We start from the raw sequence: 15,091 nt of genomic DNA, 5'->3' as shown, positions 1-15,091 counted from the left end.
CATCTCAGGATGTGTTTCACTCTGTACTGGGGGCTTTCATCGTTTTAATAAAGTTGTGACCACAATCTTTATAAAGGTCAGAACTGCATTTCCCACACATCAGGGGGAATTTATTAAGATTGGCGTTCCATACAGCACTAGGGCTAAACAGCGACACAGCCAGTATCGCAGCGCAAGTTCACCGCTACACTCCCATATTTATTAAGAGGTGCAGGCCACAAAGTAACTTTGGCACATCTAGGGGCAGACTAGCCAATGCCCAGGGGGCCACCAAGCCCTCCTCAAGATAGCCAGCCAGGTAAGTAATTATCTGAAACTCCCCTCCTGACTCTTGAATTCAATTGAATTACCATCCTGGGGCATCTGCAGGACAGATGGTGGCAGGTGGACCTGGTCACCAGAGAGGAGCAATTACTGAGGAGGTATTTTGTGCTGATGGAGCATTATTTTGTGATGCACTGTGTTATTCCATTCTACTGGGGCAGTATATTGTGCTGCACTGTGGTATTTGGTTCTGCTGGGGTGGTATTATGTACCACAGTATGGTATTGCTGGCCGTACCTACTTGTGTTGGTCCCACCTTCTATTAATTTGGATCTGCTTACAACATGGGGCCTCTTTGTTTTTTTTTTCCAGGGCCACTCTCAGTTCCAAGTCCGCCCCTGGGCTCATCTTCTGGCAAATTTGTGTGCTGGAACCTGCAAATCTTCGCCAGGTGTGAGCATAGTATTTCTCTATGATGTACAGCCAATTACACCAGAAATAGGGAGTAAACCTGCTGGATTGTGGGATGCCCAGCCCTCTCCCATCAAGCCTGGCCCACTTTCTGGAAATGTGTCTAGCATGATGGAAAATCTCAAAAAAGTCAGACATTTTTGCAAACATTGCAACATTGGCTTGCGCAAAATTGTACAACTTTGGTATCCCAGAAAACAGACATAGGTAAATAAATTCCCCCGACAGAGCTCCAAATTCCCTGCTTCCTTCACACAGTCAGAGTTGGCTGCATGTTTTGGTGACAGAAGTCTCAAAGAATTAGATATTGTTTTAGAATTAAAGCGGTGATGAACACATTGTGCAGTATAAAGTCAGTAGAAGATAAGTAAAGCAAATACATACACACACACACAGTATCTCTCTCTATATATATAATATAAGGAGGGTTTTCTGTATAATTCCCTCTTCAGATCCCTCCACAACCCCAACGCATTACAAGGAGAATCTAATAATAACTTCATCCTTATTTCTTTATTTCACAGGTCATTGAATTGATAATAACCTCAACATAACAGTACATGCTGTGAAATGAATCTAGAATTTACAATTCAGATTGCAATACTCTAGACCAGTGATGGCGAACCTTTTAGAGACCGAGTGCCCAAACTGCAACCCAAAACCCACATATTTATCGTAAAGTGGCAACACAGCAATTTACCCTGAATCCTACAGTCCAGTATAGTGTATCTTCCATGTACTTTATCATTTAGCTATAATAGCCTGCCTGCATTCAGTGCGCTGCCTGTGCTGTTCATAGTGCGCCCTGCGCTGAGGAATGGCAGGAGACGTCTAAGGCATATTGGTACACCATAGACGTTTTCCAGTGGGTGCCCACAGAGGGGGCTCTGAGTGCCAACTCTGGCACCTGTGCCATAGGTTCGCCACCACTGCCCTAGACTGTGTGTGCAGCTTAAAAAAAATATCATGAAAATTGAAAAAGAAAGCAGGCCGGAGACAGAGATATTGGAGCCTGTGCTTAAAGGGCATCTGTCAGCAGATTTGTACCTATGACACTGGCTGACCTGTTACATGTGCACTTGGCAGCTGAAGGCTTCTGTGTTGGTCCCATGTTCATATGTGCCCGCATTGCTGAGAAAAATGATGTTTTATTATATGCAAGTAAGCTTCTAGGAGCAATGGGGGTGTTGCCGTTACACCTAGAGGCTCTGCTTTCTCTGCTACTGTTGCCCCCTCTCCAGTTTGATTGACAGGAGCAGGCAGTGAAAAAGTCATCATGCCTGGCCCTGTCAATCAAAGCTGCAGAGAGAGCTGAACCTCTAGGTGTAACAGAAACGCCCCCGTTGCTCCTAGAAGCTCATTTGCATATATTAAAACATCACTTTTCTCAGCAGTGCGGACATATATGAACATGGAACCCACACAGATGCCTTCAGCTGCCAAGTGCACATGGTACATAGGTACAAATCTGCTGACAGATGCCCTTTAAAAATGTTGGTGGTACTGTCTGGCAGTATATACTAAGCCTTAGTGACAGCTAACCTCCGGCACTCCAGCTGTGGTGAAACTACAACTCCCAGCATGCGCAATTCATTTCCATGGAGTTCTGAGAACAGCCAAGCAAGTGTACATCTTATGAGTCGTTGTTTTATCACAGCTGGAGTGCCAGATGTTAGCCATCACAGCACTAAGGCCTTGCTTATGTTTGTCAGTCATTTTTTTTTTACTATTCTATTGCTCAACTCTCATCTCACCTTCAAACTAGGCATCTCTCCCCTTCATAGACATCTACACGCATGTTTTATGGGAATCTAAGAGAGATGACAACTCTCCCATATACTTTAGATAACTTTTGGCCAAACGCTGGGTCGGTCAACATCTGTTCCTCCTGGCCCACCCATATCTTCCCTGACAGCAAAGGGTCACGCATGATCCTTCTTCTCCTGGACTTCTGCTGTCAGGGAAAAGACACTAATCTAATGAGAATGGCCAGTTTTAAAATCCTATTTTTAATACTTATCAGGCCTTGTCCATTTTTTTTTGTCAAGTTCTCCTTTTCATCTGATGGTTTATAGATTACGTATTCAGAAAGATAAAACTTCATGTGATCACAAAAAAACAACAAAAAAATAACTTTTCTGTGTGTCCGCTAATAATGTCCCTCAGAAAAGGTTGGGAAATATGTAAAGTCATATGGAAATCTTTCCTAAATATATGCAGAGAGCTCAGCGTTGCGTGCTTATTGACACCTTTCTACCTACAATAACCTGATTGTGTTACCGCACATAACAACTGAGATCACTGATGTCCTTCCCTGTCCTCATTCATCAGGACTGATGGGGCTCTGATAGAAACAATAACACTGTGCACAAAAGGGGCGAACAACAAGGTCACACTCCTAAATAATTCAAGGAGCATAGCTCGGCATCTTTAGCCACCAGCACAGCAAAAATGGGAAACGCCAAGAAAAGTCCATTTCATTTCACAGGATCCTAACAGCAATGTCACAGTCTATACGGAGGGAAACGGAACAACAATCTCTACTTTTTTCTCTTTTAGTAGTAAAGCCATGTGGGCACTCTATATAATGGCTCAGCCATTTCAACCAAAACCACAGATATAATGTGCATAAAATCCAGTATACGGTTATGCAATTTATATAGACAACCATCATATAGACACCACGTGGTGGCCATCAACAGGATGTTGATGCCAGAGCATCACAAAGCTGCCGGGGAGCAATGGAGGTGGAACCCAGTGGCGGGGACCAGGGTAAGTATGAACCCCACCACAGGTTGACTACTCTCTGATATCTTTTAAAGGGAACCTGTCACTGGGATTTTGGGTATAGAGCTGAGGACATGGGTTGCTAGATGGCCGCTAGCACATCCGCAATACCCAGTCCCCATAGCTCTGTGTGCTTTTATTGTGTAAAAAAAACGATTTGCAAACATATGCAAATTAACATAAAAGAGTCATATCTTACTTGTGACCAGAGAAGAGTCATATTTTCAAGATCTGACTCATCTCAAGTTAATTTGCATATCTATCAAATCGTTTTTTTTTTTACACAATAAAAGCACACAGAGCTATGGGGACTGGATATTGCGGATGTGCTAACGGCCATCTAGCAACCCATGTCCTCAGCTCTATACATCAAATCCCGGCGACAGGTTCCCTTTAAAGAGGACCTTTCACTTGTATAAACTATGTGAACTGAGTATGATGCCATATAGAGCGGCGCCCGGGGATCTCACTGCACTTACTATTATCCCCGGGCGCCGCTCCGTTCTCCCATTATAGGCTCCGGTACCTTTGCTCCTTAAGTTATAGTAGGCGGGTCTTCCCTTGTCCTGTGGGCGTCTCCTTCTCCTAGACTAAAGGTTCCCTTTAAATGCTCCAGATAATAACTGACATCTATCTAGGATATTTAATCTATCCCTAACGCTATTACAGGGTGATTAGGTTATATTTATTAATACCAGCAGAATATAATCGAGGACAAACATCCAATTCCAAGTCCCACAGGTTATCTGCCTCTGTGGGCTGGGAAAACACGTAACCGGAGATAATTGTCCCATTCACATTCACTGTATATCAGTAGCAGCTCTGAATACCCAGCGATATCAGCGACAGCATTCAGCAGCTTACCTTCCACATGCAAATCTGCTTAAATTAATTAGCGTGTCAATTAAAAAGACACTTAATCCAAAGTATAAGATGGCCTATATAAAGGAGGGCGTAGTGCTTACCAACATTCAGAATTATTTCCTATAAATACGGTATCTGCGGCACTGAATGTACTGAGAACTGTTCTCTACATTAATGGCAAATACCTAATTGTTCACGTTCAGGAGCCCCAAATTTCGAATGATCACGTGGTTAACACGCGGATGTACGGCCCATCACTGTGATAGTACAGGTATCATAGCTGTGTCTTGTAACGAGCCCTGTATCCAACACATGACCAGGAGAGATTCAACATGAGCAGAAGGAGCTCAGTAGATTCAGTAGAACATGTCAGTTAATTACGGTAGTTAAGCCCTGCTCTTTGTATGCTTAGGCGTCATATGGGAGGTCCTATTTACTGACTAAGGGCTCATTCATACAAACGTATTCAGTTTTTTTGAAAAAACAGAGTGTGCATTCTGTGTCCGTATGTCTGAATGTCCGTTCCGCAAATAAAGAAAACATGTCCTATTATTGTCTACATTAAGGACAAGGATAAGACTGTTCTATTACGGGCCAGCTGTTCCATTACGCAACATTTTTGTATGCTTTGTCATAGGTGCCAATCACTGATTAAGACCGCCCACATGACTCCTAAGGTCAGAACGAGCAGGGATTTAAATGAATAAATTACAGATTTTACTGACTGTTCCCATTAAACTGTATCTCCACCTGCTCAGCTCCTCCTGCTCTATAATATGCTGCCTGCATTTTCATGGTGACAGGTTCCCTTTCAAACAATGCAGGTTCTACTAAATGATGGCAAGCAATCTTCTAATATAACATACTGGAATACTGTATATTACATACTTTGTTAAAACCAGAACAACCCTTTCTGTATGGATAACTTCCATAAACCTGGATGAACAGGAAGGTCACATAACACATACAAGAACAAGATACATGGTCCAAATCAATTCACGTTGCGTTTGCAGTGTACATTAGTGGTATATGTCGGGGCATACTGTACAGAGGTACATAGATTGCAAGATCACTGCATATTAAATACGACACAAACATATATACATACTACAGACCAGTCTTCACATGTTCTGTGTGTGCAAAGAGATTTTACGGCTTCCACTGCAGTCAATGGTTACTCTACAAATTCCTACGTACTGAGCTCCCCCTACTGGTGGCTACAGGCAGACAGTTTTCTTATACAATTTTATTTTTCACTTAGGGGAGCCATAGACATAGAGCTGTGTGGAAATATTTATCAATGCCATATTTATCAAACCACATTCCACATTTTCGGAATTTTTTATTCAATTTCTTCCACTTAATAAAAACAAAATTTGTAAAATTGCCAGGAATCTGGAGGTTGCTCTGCCTGGAAGTATTTGATACATGAAGACTGGGAAACTTGGTGCAGCGTATCACATAATTTGTGATAAGCTTACATAGGCTCTATCAGTTTCATAATATACGTCCATGTGTTACAGGAGGGAAACAGCATCTTACCGACACATGTGTCTAAATACAAATGATCCATAGACTTAAAATAAAGTCTCGGGATGACTTTGCCCTAAAATACACAGCGATGAATTATCCTGAACTTACTGTGCGGTTATTAACTATTATCCTGGCACAATTGACTGTAGAACTCTCTTTCCGCAATAATGAATAGTGGAAAATCAATAGCATTTTACACATTCCAGCACTAATAAAATTAGAAAATGTTATGCTTTAAAGCAGCCACAATGGCTGTAAGGCAGCAATATCGGAAAGATGAACAGCTCCGGAGTGAATGAGAATTGACCTCATTATTACAGTCTCGCAGACTAGAAGTAGACATTTATGTTGTATGTCTTGTCATGTGCAAGTCAAGTGCTTCATATATCTATAAAAACCCTTTTGTTGACAGATAAAACATTAGCTTTTTCGTCAGAAGGAGCCATTTTCTCAAGCTAATTAAAAATAGCATATGGCATGTGAAAGACGACGAGCGATGCCCGGCCAGACGATCACAAGCACTCTACTGTACTGTATTGTGATACAGATAAAAAGGGGCATTTATGAAAACCTGCAGCGGCTGATGCCGAATGTTAAAAGAAGGTGACCTCTGCACTGCAATGGTTCCAGAACATTGGATAACAGAACTGTAACTGCGGCAGTAGCTGTGGGCAATTCTACATACGCTCCATGGCCCGTCTAGGCCAAACAGTGAATAGGGCATTCACCTCTCACGAGGCCGTCACCTATTTGCAACTAATTCAGTCCACATGGAATTTTAATGTATATACCTTTTTACATACATGGCTTAAATGAGTCATCCAACCATAACAATGGCTGGGGTTCAATAGATGGGACTCCCACCAGTCACCAGAACTGGAGTCCAGGGTCCTGTACGTGGAGCAGTGACACCGCGTGTGTACTACAACGCTATTCACTGTCCGTGGGGATGATGGAGATAGCTTTCTTGTTGTTTTAACACTTGAAATAATATATATTTTTTAAATGCATTTTTTTCTCTTTGCATCACCAAATTCTGAGAACTATAACCTTTTAATATTTATGTCTAATCAGCGCTGGATGTAAAAAGTCTGGGGACATGCAGGAGACAAGAGCAGCGGGAAGCAGGTAAGTATGGATCTTCTATTCAAGGAAGCAGACTGGGCTATAGATAAAAACCCATCATTCCCAGAGAACCCCCTTAAAGACCCTACTCTGATATCCATGCAGGGGAAGGGGTTAAACTGCATGCCCACCTTTGCTAGTCATTATGGAGGATTCCCAACCAAAATCCCATATGTGGGAAGTTAGAGCAGCAGCCAAAGATTGGTAATTACCGGTATGTGTCTTTTACTTTCAGAGATATTAGCGGTTTTGTTCTGTCAGCTATTTTTTTTTAAATGACAAGAAATGCAGCCTTATAAGGCTTCTTTCACACGAGCGTGACGGATTAGGTCCGGATGCGTTCAGTGAAACTCGCACCATTTTGCAAGCAAGTTCAGTCAGTTTTGCCTGCGATGGAGTTCAGTTGTTTAGTTTTTTCCGTGCGGGTGCAATGTGTTTTGATGTGTTTTTCACGCGCGTGATAAAAAACTGAAGGTTTACAAATAACCTCTCCTAGCAACCATCAGTGAAAAACGCATCGCATCCGCACTTGCTTCCGGATGCAATGCGTTTTTCACGCAGCCCCATTCACTTCTATGGAGCCAGGGCTGCATGAAAAACGCAGAATATAGAACATGCTGCGTTTTTCACGCAACGCAGAAGTGATGTGTGAAAAATAAAAATGCTCATGTGCACAGACCTATTGAAATGAATGGGTCAGGATTCAGTGTGGGTGCTATGGCCTCTTTCACACGAGCGTGTCCGGATAAGGTCCGGATGTGTGGCGGCAAACCCGCGCGAGTAGGTACCCAATTGCAGTCAGTTTTGACTGCGATTGCGTTCCGTTGTTCAGTTTTTATCGCGCGGGTGCAATGCGTTTTGCACGCGCGTGATAAAAAACTGACTGTGGTACCCAGACACGAACTTCTTCACAGAAGTTCAGGTTTGGGTTCAAGGTTGTGTAGATTGTATTATTTTCCCTTATAACATGGTTATAAGGAAAAATAATAGCATTCTTAATACAGAATGCATAGTACAATAGGGCTTAACTCACCTTAATCCACTTGTTCGCGCAGCCCGGCTTCTCTTCTGTCTTCTTTTTTGAGGAATAGGACCTTTGATGACATCACTGCGTTCATCACATGGTCCATCACCATGGTAATGGATCATGTGATGGACCATGTGATGAGCGTAGTAACGTCATCAAAGGTCCTTTTCCTCCCAGATGAAGACAGAAGAGATGTCGGCTGCGCAAACAAGTGGATTAAGGTGAGTTAATTATTATTATTTTTTTAATCCCTTGAGCCCTATTTTACTTAGCATTTTGTATTCAGAATGCTATTATTTTCCCTTATAACCATGTTATAACGGAAAATTATAATAATCGGGTCTCCATCCCGATCGTCTCCTAGCAACCGTGCATGAAAATTGCACTGCATCCGCACTTGCTTGCGGATGCTTGCGATTTTCACGCAGCCCCATTCACTTCTATCAACGTGAAAAACACACAAAATAGAGCTTGCTGCAATTTTCACGCAACGCACAAGTGATGCGTGAAAATCACCGCTCATGTGCACAGCCCCATAGAAATGAATGGGTCCGGATTCAGTGTGGGTGCAATGCGTTCAACTCACGCCTAATAGTCTACAGCTGATCATACAGAGTGGATTAAAGGGGTTGTCAAGCCAGTAATATTTTGTAAAGTGTCAGACTAGCATAAAAACTAAAGAAGTGATGCTTCCCCCACCGATCCCATGTGCTCCTGTCCAACACTTTTGAAGTCCCCTGCTGGTCTCTACTTCCTGGGCTCTCTAAACCAAAAGGAAAAGACCACTCAGCCAGCCCCTGCTGAGGCATCACTTTTCTTATTTACGCAGTACTGAGCCTTTTTGAAATACATTTAACTAGTTGGAGAACCCCCTTTAAAGTTGACTAAACCTGCTAATTTTGGAACAATTGACCAGTGTTCTAATATATATATATAGGGGTACATTTGGTGTGGTTGGGAAAAAAAAAGATTGGACGTGTTGGATTTGTTACTTGGGAACAAATTAAGTCTTAGTTAACTTTTATGGAGTTGTTGTTGCAGGTTCTGGGGGAAAAAATAGGACAAAATACTGCTGCTTGTCCAGCGCAATGACAGAAACCGGAATGGAAACAGAACAGACCCCATTATAGTCCATCTGCCAGATCTGGCCTACTATTTTTGGGGGCAATTTTTTTGTTTTTCTGTTCCTATCCTGGAACAGAAAAATGAGACACCACCACAGACAGTAGTTTGCTTCCTTTGGCGCATTATGGCTGTCCTGAAGAGGGGATACTACAGATGTCTCTAATAAAAAGTCACCACAGCGTGCTCTAGATATACCTATCCTTATTTGCATCTCTGGAAGCTGGGAGACAGATATTGGATGTTGGAGGAAATATATTCATGAATTCTGGACAGTTTTGCCAGTCATGAGAATTCAGAGTTACATCCAAGGTGATTATATGCAAATGAACAGACACTTCATTACTAGCTGCTAGTCTGTTTCCATAAGAATCCTTTTAAGCGTATGACTGCTGTAGGTCAGATCAGTTATGGTGATTGAATGCCTTGCTGAGATTGCTATGTACGAAAGATTATATAAAGCAGAGGTCAGTCTTATGAGAACAGAGCCAGCAACATACTCATAATCAAACTATGGATAAAATGTATTATGCAGATACTCCGCAGCACTGCTACATCTGTGGAGACGCTACATATGCAGTGGTTTTGTCTTTGATTAGTGCTTTATTAGGCACCATGCTTGAAAACCATACTTATGTCCCCCAGTCACATTCATACCAAGTCCAGCAGTGGCATCTTCCATTGGATGCTGTATTTTGGAGATGTTCTCCCCTAGGCATATTGCTTAAAGACTATGGACACCTTCGGGGCAATTTATTTTTATGACTACATTTTACTAATATTGGGTTCAAATAATTTTTTCAATTGGTCTTTATTAAAAATGTGCAGCCATTTTTGACAAACAGGGGTGCAGAGTATAATTTCTTAGTCCGTCAGCTCATGTGAAGACTTATCTCTGATCTCCTGACCTCATGAACACTCATTATAGCTAAACTCATATCAAACTGATATTGCTTAAAGGGATTCTGTCACCAGGATTAACGATATAGCGATATTTATATGTGCCCATTAGTCTTCATGCAGTGTTTAAAATGATCCTACTGTTTATGCTCTGTGTGTGTGTTAGATTCTTATAAAAACCGAACTTACTGATATGTAAATTACCTCTCTCAGGAGCCCAAGGGGTTGTCCCACGATATGTTGGAGCCCACCCGCGCCCATCGATCCGGAGCCCAGCACCGCCTACCACTTAATTTATTCACTCCACTATCCCTGACGTCAGTTCTTCTCGCGCAGGCGCCGGCTCCCTCATCGCCCCTGCGAACTACTGGCACCGGCTTTGACGAGTCAACTGCGCATGCGCCGGCTCCCTCGTCGAAGCACTGACGTAAGGGATAGTGTAGACGTGGCTTACCTCAGCAATAACAGCCTACAGAAGGCAGATCTCAGAAGATTCTACCGGTTAAGTAAACAATGTGAGAACATATAATGCTCAGAGAGCTGGATGTGGGAAACGTGGCTGTTGTCAGAACAGTAGGCACTGTTGTATTAAATACGCTTGTGGGATATCTTTGTGATCTATATACAGTACAGACCAAAAGTTTGGACACACCTTCTCATTCAAAGAGTTTTCTTTATTTTCATGACTATGAAAATTGTAGATTCACACTGAAGGCATCAAAACTATGAATTAACACATGTGGAATTATACAGACGTGGACAAAATTGTTGGTACCCTTTGGTCAATGAAAGAAAAAGTCACAATGGTCACAGAAATAACTTTAATCTGACAAAAGTAATAATAAATTAAAATTCTATAAATGTTAACCAATGAAAGTCAGACATTGTTTTTCAACCATGCTTCAACAGAATTATGTAAAAAAATAAACTCATGAAACAGGCATGGACAAAAATGATGGTACCCCTAGAAAACACAGAACATAATGTGACCAAAGGGACATGTTAATTCAAGGTGTGTCCACTAATTAGCATCACAGGTGTCTACAACCTTGTAATCAGCCATTGGGCCTATATATATGGCTCCAGGTAATCACTGTGTTGTTTGGTGATATGGTGTGTACCACACTCGACATGGACCAGAGGAAGCAAAGGAAAGAGCTGTCTCAAGAGATCAGAAAGAAAATTATAGACAAGCATGTTAAAGGTAAAGGCTATAAGACCATCTCCAAGCAACTAGATGTTCCTGTGAGTACAGTTGCACATATTATTCATAAGTTTAAGATCCATGGGACTGTAGCCAACCTCCCTGGACGTGGCCGCAGGAGGAAAATTGATGACAAATCTAAGAGACGGATAATCCGAATGGTAACAAAAGAGCCTAGAAAGACTTCTAAAGAGATTCAAGGTGAACTTCATGCTCAAGGAACATCAGTGTCAGATCGCACCATCCGTCGTTGTTTGAGCCAAAGTGGACTACATGGGAGACGACCAAGGAGGACACCATTGTTGAAAACGAATCATAAAAAAGCAAGACTGGAATATGCCAAACTACATGTTGACAAGCCACAAAGCTTCTGGGAGAATGTCCTGTGGACAGATGAGACAAAAATCGAAGTTTTTGCCAAGGCACATCAGCTGTATGTTCACAGACGAAAAAATGAAGCATATCAAGAAAAGAACACTGTCCCTACTGTGAAACATGGAGGAGGCTCTGTTATGTTCTGGGGCTGCTTTGCTGCGTCTGGCACAGGGTGTCTTGAATCTGTGCAGGGTACAATGAAATCTCAAGACTATCAAGGAATTCTAGAGAGAAATGTACTAGCCAGTGTCAGAAAGCTTGGTCTCAGTCGCAGGTCATGGGTCTTGCAACAGGACAATGACCCAAAACACACCGCTAAAAACACCCAAGAATGGCTAAGAGGAAAAAATTGGACTATTCTAAAGTGGCCTTCTATGAGCCCTGACCTCAATCCTATTGAGCATCTTTGGAAGGAGCTGAAACATGCAGTCTGGAAAAGGCACCCTTCAAACCGGACACAACTGGAGCAGTTTGCTCATGAGGAGTGGGCCAAAATACCTGCTGAGAGGTGCAGATGTCTCATTGACAGTTACAGGAAGCGTTTGATTGCAGTGATTGCCTCAAAAGGTTGCGCAACAAAATATTAAGTTAGGGGTACCATCATTTTTGTCCATGCCTGTTTCATGAGTTTATTTTTTTACATAATTCTGTTGAAGCATGGTTGAAAAACAATGTCTGACTTTCATTGGTTAACATTTATAGAATTTTAATTTATTATTACTTTTGTCAGATTAAAGTTATTTCTGTGACCATTGTGACTTTTTCTTTCATTGACCAAAGGGTACCAACAATTTTGTCCACGTCTGTATACATAACAAAAAAGTGTGAAACAACTGAAAATATGTCATATTCTAGGTTCTTCAAAGTAGCCACCTTTTGCTTTGGTTACTGCTTTGCACACTCTTGGCATTCTCTTGATGAGCTTCAAGAGGTAGTCACCTGAAATGGTTTTCACTTCACAGGTGTGCCCTGTCAGATTTAATAAGTGGGATTTCTTGCCTTATAAATGGGGTTGGGACCATCAGTTGCGTTGAGGAGAAGTCAGGTGGATACACAGCTGATAGTCCTACTGAATAGACTGTTAGAATTTGTATTATGGCAAGAAAAAAGCAGCTAAGTAAAGAAAAACGAGTGGCCATCATTACTTTAAGAAATGAAGGTCAGTCAGTCCGAAAAATTGGGAAAACTTTGAAAGTAAGGGTTATTTGACCATGAAGGAGAGTGATGGGGTGCTGCGCCAGATGACCTGGCCTCCACAGTCACCGGACCTGAACCCAATCGAGATGGTTTGGGGTGAGCTGGACCGCAGAGTGAAGGCAAAAGGGCCAACAAGTGCTAAGCATCTCTGGGAACTCCTTCAAGACTGTTGGAAGACCATTTCAGGTGACTACCTCTTGAAGCTCATCAAGAGAATGCCAAGAGTGTGCAAAGCAGTAATCAAAGCAAAAGGTGGCTACTTTGAAGAACCTAGAATATGACATATTTTCAGTTGTTTCACACTTTTTTGTTATGTATATAATTCCACATGTGTTAATTCATAGTTTTGATGCCTTCAGTGTGAATCTACAATTTTCATAGTCATGAAAATAAAGAAAACTCTTTGAATGAGAAGGTGTGTCCAAACTTTTGGTCTGTACTGTATATATATATATATATATATATATATATATACAGTATATATGCATTCTGTCCATATGGACGACGATGTATGGAACTAGCTGATATTCTGCCTTGTGATTTGCACCGATCGGAAACAGCATGTCAATCGTTGCTTGTTACCTGCACTAACATGCAGCAATCATTTCAATCTATGAGGATGAATGTCTGTATTTTGTAGGTGTACCTCTTTTTATATGTACAGCACTATGGAATGAACGGCGCTTTAATAATCAATAATAATGAATGATTGTTGCTGCGATCATTCATCCCCATACATCTTGTTTTTAATCGCTAGCACATGCCCTGTTTAAACGAGGAGATGTGATGCTGACAATCAATCGTACGGGCATGGCAGCATGGTTACATGGGGCAATGTTTGGGTATGAGCATTATACATTCCCCATCATTGACCCATGCAAAAAGGGCCCTAAAATTCAACCAGTAAAATGTAAGTATCGATCTCACTGCTTACTATAGGAAACAAATATATATACAAATACATATACAAGTTCAAGAAGGTGGGTTCATGAAGTGCATGCTGGGACTTGTAGTTATGCAGCAATAGGAGGGCCACTACTCAACACTGCCGGAGCGTAATGGAATTACACTAACTAGCAATTCTCCTTTATGAAGCAAATGGGAAACATTATTCAGAGAAATAAGTTAATTATATATGTTAACGTGGAGACGATTATATGTGATATACGGTAACAGACCAGAAATCCAGACACAGATAAAGTCCAGTAAAAAAACCTAAGTGACACAATAGTTCAGCATTACAATTGCTCCATTATTATGTAATTACTAACTAAAATAGGTCATAAATGTTTAATCTCAAATTAAAACTGAAGAGTTGCGTGTGATGGGAAGATTATTGAGCTATAAGCGAGGAACAGACGATAATGTAAGTGTGGCAGGAAAGCAATTACAGGTAAATTAGGCAATGAATGGCACTGTTCATAGGCTTTACATGGAAATGATCCTGAATTTGTTAGATACATTGGCAAAAGGGAGGATATAGTCAAGGGTTCGGTTAAAAAATATGAAAGCCGCAAAATTACAAGCGGCATTGAATAACACTGACTATGAGGGAATAACATATTAAAGAGGAATACATAGTAAAGCAGTCAATATATGTGTCATGGGTTGAAGGATAAGGCTATTTTATAGTCGGCTTCTGGAGAGATCACTTTATATGGTGACCTTGTCGTTGAATCTGCTGAGTCTGACACTTCATCTCCTGTTGTCTTTGTCTTATATTCTATAAAGTCAGTGTCACATTTATAAGATAAAGTGGCACAAATGCATAATAAACAAGCAGAGGTAATTACCGTATATATATATCAAAATGAATTAAAAAGCATTACTTTAAAGCAAATAGTAAATGTAAGTGCAAAAATTGCAATGTATCTCCTTAAAAATGGGTAGATGAGTATTTCCCATGAAATTTTGTGAATAAAAAAAACTGAGGTTGTCTGACATAATCCCAAATGGTCTAAAGTAAATAAGTTCTCATGCACATAAACGTATCTTTGGTCCGCATCCGATCCGCATTTTTTGTGGGTCCGATGCTGACCCATTCACTTCAATGAGGCTGCTGTCCACATCCGTATGTCCGTTCCGCGGCCCCACAAAAAAAAAAACCATGTCCTATTTTTGTCCATTTTACGGACAAGGAAAGGCCTGTTCTATTCGGGGCCAGCCATTCCATTCTGCAAAATGCGGAATGCACCACAAAAACGGCAACGGCCATGTGCATG

General features: G+C 41.4%; 1 protein-coding gene across 3 annotated transcripts in view; it reads right to left on the bottom strand.

Moving 5' to 3' along the window:
* The window catches only part of RARB (retinoic acid receptor beta), a 200,822-nt gene that overhangs the window by 6,221 nt on the left and 179,510 nt on the right, over window positions 1-15,091 (bottom strand). The gene's annotated exons all lie outside the window — the stretch shown is intronic.

Source organism: Bufo gargarizans, chromosome 5 (assembly GCF_014858855.1).
Source record: "Bufo gargarizans isolate SCDJY-AF-19 chromosome 5, ASM1485885v1, whole genome shotgun sequence".
Lineage (NCBI taxonomy): Eukaryota > Metazoa > Chordata > Amphibia > Anura > Bufonidae > Bufo > Bufo gargarizans.
Note: the sequence above shows the minus strand (reverse complement) of the source record. Positions and strands in the feature narration are given on the sequence as shown.